Source organism: Lepus europaeus, chromosome 4, assembly GCF_033115175.1.
Source record: "Lepus europaeus isolate LE1 chromosome 4, mLepTim1.pri, whole genome shotgun sequence".
NCBI lineage: Eukaryota > Metazoa > Chordata > Mammalia > Lagomorpha > Leporidae > Lepus > Lepus europaeus.
The window spans coordinates 83,114,604-83,120,533 of record NC_084830.1 but is presented as its reverse complement, the minus strand read 5'-3'; the positions used below and the strand labels follow the sequence as shown (position 1 = coordinate 83,120,533).

Below are 5,930 nucleotides of genomic sequence, written 5' to 3'. Positions count from 1 at the left end.
CACATACTGAATGTCAACGGGTGAGTCATAATTTCTGTACATTATCCCCAAGTAGAAAAAGTCTGGAGGATTTAATTGTGGTTGTGTGGCTTGCTGAGTTGAGAAATGCCCATGCTCTTGGTGTATATAATTCCAGTCTGGCCTGGAATCTTCCACAATGGAATAATACATGTGGCTTCCATTTGTTTTCTCCCCATGAGTTGCAGCTGTTTTTCTACTGTTATTTCAGTCAAGTAATTAACACATTGATTTATTTTGTCTTGGCAGCCTGGTGCTAAGGCTACAAATATTTATGTCAAACAAATACACAAATCTTTTGAAAATGAATCGAACTAGATTTTCTTCTTTTCATATTCTCCCAAACTCAGATAATAGGAATCGGGGGTGGAGGGGTGGGGCAGGGAAGTTTTAAAGCCTTCAATAATCAGCATAAACTATTTACTCTTTAAGACACTTTGTCTCAATAAGCTCTTTCTTCTCAGAACATGTCCAGTCAGATAAATATGTATCTGCTCATATTTCAGCCAATGAGAAAAGCTAAAAAATGTGCGGCCCAGCAAAGGACATTCACCAGAGTTTTCTGCAATTGGGTCATATGGGGTGGGCATTGTATTGACAGTGAAATGCTCCTATAGTTCGTTTGTTAAATTTACATATTTATTTGAGAGCCAGGGAGACAAATACAAAGAGAGAAGAGAGAATTCTCCCATACACTCGTTCACTCCCCAAATGTCTACAATCACCAAGGCTGAGCCAAGCCAAAGCCCGGAGCTGGAAACTCAATCCAGGTTTCCCAAATGGATGACAGGAACCCAATCACTGGAGCCATTGCCATTGCCTTCTAGGGTCTGCACTAGCAGGAAACTGGAATCAAGAGCCAAAGCAGTCAAATCCAGGCACTCCTATCGGAGATGTGAGCATCTTAATTGGCTCCTAAATTGCTAGGTCAAATGTCTACCCCACCCCCTCCAAAAAATGCTTTTGATGTTAGCTGAGACTAAATTTCTAAGCAAGCCAGACTTAAGGCTTCAGAAAATCACCTCTGGACAACATTTAACAACCAGTGAGTTAAACTGAGCTTTTAGAGGCCAATTTTTTTTTTAAAGAACATTTGCTCAGTGTGATGCTGCCAACAGGATTTACAACTCTACCCAAGTAAACTGGCCAAATCCCTGTGGTACGTTCCAGAACCACACTGGGAACACCAGCATGAACTAATAGTAAGGCTGAATTACATGACAATTTGTAAATAGCACCCTCTTAATTGCCATTAAGAATTTGCAAAACCACAAATGGCTAACCAGACACAGCCTAGAAAAGAACACTGATGGCTTTTAAGGCGAAAGTTGATGTCCCACCACATCCAAAGGAGCATTGTTTGGGAATCAGGTGACCTGGATTCTCATCTCAGTTTTGTTGTTTATTCTGTGTTGGGTTTGAATAAGTCAGTTGACCTTTTCATTCCTCTCTTCTTCAAAATGAGAGAGGTATACTAACAATCTCTAAATTGTTTCTGACACCAAACTTCTAATTTTACATCTCTAAAATTATTTTAAGTGGCACATAGTCTCTACTGTGGTCCTGTTAAATTAATTCTATTATAACTTCAAAGTTTACTTATTTAAGTAGGTTAAACATCCCCACGTTAGGAGCTCTGAATCATGTTCTCCCTATTAATTTTCTCATAAATAGCACAAAAGTAAGTTGCAACCCAGTTTTTCATGCAATATCTTAAAATCTAAATTAGTTGAATTTAAATTGGTGAAAGTATGAGTGTGTTTTTAGATTAAAGATCCTGTCAATTAATTGTGCACATTCTGTCTTGGGTCATTGTCTCTTTCTCTACACCATCTGTCCAGAAAATAGTAAATTTCCCAAGTTTCCAAAGGTATTCATGACTCCTAAAAGTCCAATTCCAGACAATTTCTCCCCTGAGCTCCAAACTGATATTTAATAATAATAGTTGCCATGTGGTGAGTTCCTCTTACAAGTCTGGTGCTGAACAGTCATTTCAACAACATGGTTTCAACCTTTATAACATTTCTGCAAGGTACACATTGTCTCCATGATATAGAAAAGGAAACTGAGTCTATGAAGGCCAAGTAGGTAATTCAAATCACACAGTTGGTCATTTTCAAAGCCACGATTAGATCTTGCTCACTCAGAAATCCATGCTCTTTCCACTATTCCACAAGAGAGAACAACATAAACAGAAATTTGAAATAGTAAATCACAATAGCTGTTCTCCATCAAAGTCTTCTTCTTAACATAGAGGCAGATTGGAAGAACAGACACTAGACCAATGAGAATGAGGTGTGGAGTTGTAGGGTCAAGAGCAGTGGAAGGGAGGTTGGACAAATGGGTCTGGACAGGGAGGGAAGAGTTCTGTGGGGCAGGACAGAGAGCATAGGAAAAATAATATCTCTGATGAGAGAGGTTTCAGGCTTGAACTTGGATAGTGACAGAAGGAAGGGAGAAAATATTAGAATCTGCCAGGCCATTGAGACCTAAATCCCCAAACCCAATGAGACTGGATGCAGATAGGTAATCTAAAGCCTAGTGGAATGTTTATTGCTCAAGAAAACCTGGCACCCAGAACATTTCAAATACCTGAGACAATACATTGTAAACGTCACCAAAGAGCCTTTCTGAACATCCCCCACCCAGCTTATCAGGGTCCATGTGGTACTCTGTACCTCCCCAAACAAGCAGCATAAGAAGGGATTCTAAGCCCTGAAGGCATTTGGATCTGGCTAAAAAGCCCATGAGAGTATCTCAGGCATGAAAAGCCAAGACATTCTGACAAAAAATGATCTAAATGAAGGATCTCTGTGAGTGAGATCCAGGTGGAAAGAAGGGGCCATCAAAGAAGAAGATACCTTTCTATGAAGGGAGGAGAGAACCTCCACTTTGATTATGGCCTTATCTAAATAAGGTCGGAGTTTGTGAACTCAAGAGGCTTCCATAGCCTTGGCAGCTCATGACAAGAGCCTCAAGTGATCACTGACATCATAAATAAGAGTGTCAATTGTTAAATCAACAACGGGAGTCACTGTGCACTTGCTCCCAGGTAGGACCTCTGTCCTTAATGTGTTGTACTATGAGAATTAATGGTAAAACTAATCTTCAAACAGTACTTTATACTTTGTGTATGTGGGTGGGTGCAAACTGTTGAAATCTTTACTCAGTATAGAGTTGATCTTCTGTGTATACAGATAATTAAAAATAAATTTTAATGTAGAAAGTGATGGGAGAGGGAATAGGAGATGGGATGGTTTGCGGGTGGAGGGTGGTTATGGGAAGAACCAATGTAATCCAAAAGTTGTACTTTTGAAATTCATATGTATTAAATAAAAGTTTTCTATTAAAAAAAGAAGGGATTCTGTCTGCTTCCCAAATGGAATGAAGCCTGGCTTCAAATCCCATGTCCTTTGTCCCAGCAGGCACCCTCCCTATTCTGTCTCCCCAGAATAAAGTCTTTTCTACAGGTAGCTTCTCTGGATGGCCCCTAATATCTGCCAGATCCAAAGTACACAAAAATAGAAAATCTGGGTCACATTGAGTTACTTATTTTGGTATTTTTATTTTTAAGAAGAGATCAATTCCATATTGCAGGATTCCCTATCATTTGAAGTCTGTGTCTTCAGACTAGGAGTGGGAAAGAAACACAGCATTAAGGAGTACAGAATAGTTCAACTAAAGACACTCTTGGAGTGTCTGATTGCATATGTTAAGTCTACAGCCTTATCAAGTTTACCTCTGGGAAAATGATGCAGTGGTTTAGGTTCCTTGCAGCTCAGGTCTATCTAACTCCAAAGCTAAACTTAGCTCCCAACTCCAGCTCCACATGCATGTGCAAGCCAAACTCAATCATCCAGTTATGTCACCCCAGTCTAAGCAACTCCAACTGCTCACCTGGACCCTTAGTCGTCTCTGAACAGGTCTCCCCACATCCACTCTGATCCCTGACCCCAGGCCCCAGACCATTCTCAACAGAGCAACTCCAAAAGCTTTCCAAACATAAATTGGACAAGATCACCCTTCTACTCAAAGGTATGCAATGACTCCATCACAGCCTAAGCCATCCAAAGGCAGTAGGACTCTGCACACACCTTCACACCTTCATGCTTCTACCCTTTCTCCTCGCTGTGCTCCAGCCTCAGTGTCCTCCTCCTTCTTCCTCACATTCACCAGGGACACTGTAACTCAAGGTTTTCCAATGGCTTGTCCCTCTACCTACAATGCTCTTCCCCAAGGGTCTCACCTGCTGGCCTCCTGCCAGGTTTTGTTCAAATGTCTCCTCCACAGCAAACAATGCCCTCCTTTCCACACTACCCAGCAAGGGGTCAATACGGTGTTGCTCTTGATTCCCAGCATAACTTAAGGGGAAGCTGTCACAATGTCCGGAGCCCTTGATGTCCTGCAAATGAAGGAGGAGGATATCCTTAAGTTCCTTGCAGCAGGAACCCACCTAGGTGGCACCAACCTTGACTTCCAGATGGAACAGTACATCTACAAAAGGAAAAGTGATGGCATCTACATCATCCATCTGAAGAGGACCTGGGAGAAGCTTCTGTTGGCAGCTTCGTGCCATTGTGGCCATTCAAAACCCTGTTGATGGGGCCAGTGGCGTGGCTCATTTGGTTAATCCTTCACCTGCAGCACCGGCATCCCATATGGGCGCCAGGTTCTAGTCCCGGTTGCTCCTCTTCCAGTCCAGCTGTCTGCTGTGGCCCAGGAGGGCAGTGGAGGGTGGCCCAAGTGTTTGGGCTCCTGCACCGCATGGGAGACCAGGAAGAAGCACCTGGCTACTGGCTTAGGGTCGGCATAGTTCCGGCCATAGTGGCCATTTCGGGGGTGAACCAATGCAAGGAAGACCTTTCACTCTCTCTCTCACTGTCTATAACTCTACCTGTCAAATAAAAATAAAAAAAAAAACCTGCTGTCAGTGTGATATCCTCCAGGCACACTTGCCAGAGGGCTGTGCTGAAGTTTGCTGCTGCCACGGGAGCTACTCCTATTGCTGGCCGTTTCACACCTGGAACCTTCACTAACCACATCCAGGTAGCCTTCTAGGAACCATGGCTTCTGGTGATTACCGATCTTCAGGCTGACCACCAGCCTCTCATAAAGGCATCTTATGTGAACCTGCCTACCATTGCTCTTTGTAACACAGACTCTCTCCTCTATGCTACGTGGACATTGCCATCCCATGCAACAACAAGAGAATCCACTCAGTGGGTCTGATGTGGTGGATGCTGGCCCAGGAGTTTCTGTGCATGCGTGGTACCATCTCCCGTGAACACCCCTGGGAGGTCATGCCTGATCTCTACTTCTACAGAGATCCTGAAGAGATTGAAAAAGAAGAGCAGGCCACTGCTGAGAAAGCTGTGACCAAGGAGGAGTTTCAGGGTGAATGGACAGCCCCAGCGCCCAAGTTCACTGCTACTCAGCCTTAGGTTGCAGATTGGTCCAAAGGCATGCAGGTGCCCTCTGTGCCTATTTAGCAGTTCCCCACTGAAGGCTGGAGTGCTCAGCCTGCCACTGAAGACTGGTCTGCAGCGCCCACTGCTCAGGCCACTGAATGGGTAGGAACAACCACTGAGTGGTCTTAAGCTGCTTGTCACGGTCTCTGAAGCAAACATGGAAATGAGGTTGATGGAAAACAAACACCAGTTTCTACAGACAAAAAAAAACGATGCCTGGCACCACCTTGAAATTGCAAACGTCTCCCTTCACTGCCTCACACACAGATGCATTCCATAGCACACTTAGGCTGCTTTATTTTTCTCCAAAGCATCATCACACTCTAACACACAGCTGTAGGGTGAATTATGTCCTGCCAAAAAAAATCCTGGAGCCCTAACCCCCAATAACTGTGAGTCTTACCTTATTTGGAAAGAGGGTCTTTGCAGACGATCAAGTTAAGA

The 5,930-nt window shown here is 43.5% G+C and overlaps 1 pseudogene; it reads left to right on the top strand.

Annotated features, from left to right (window-relative positions):
- Positions 1-4,399: 4,399 nt before the first annotated feature.
- On the top strand, positions 4,400-5,615 carry LOC133758411 (small ribosomal subunit protein uS2-like; annotated as a pseudogene).
- Positions 5,616-5,930: the final 315 nt, after the last annotated feature.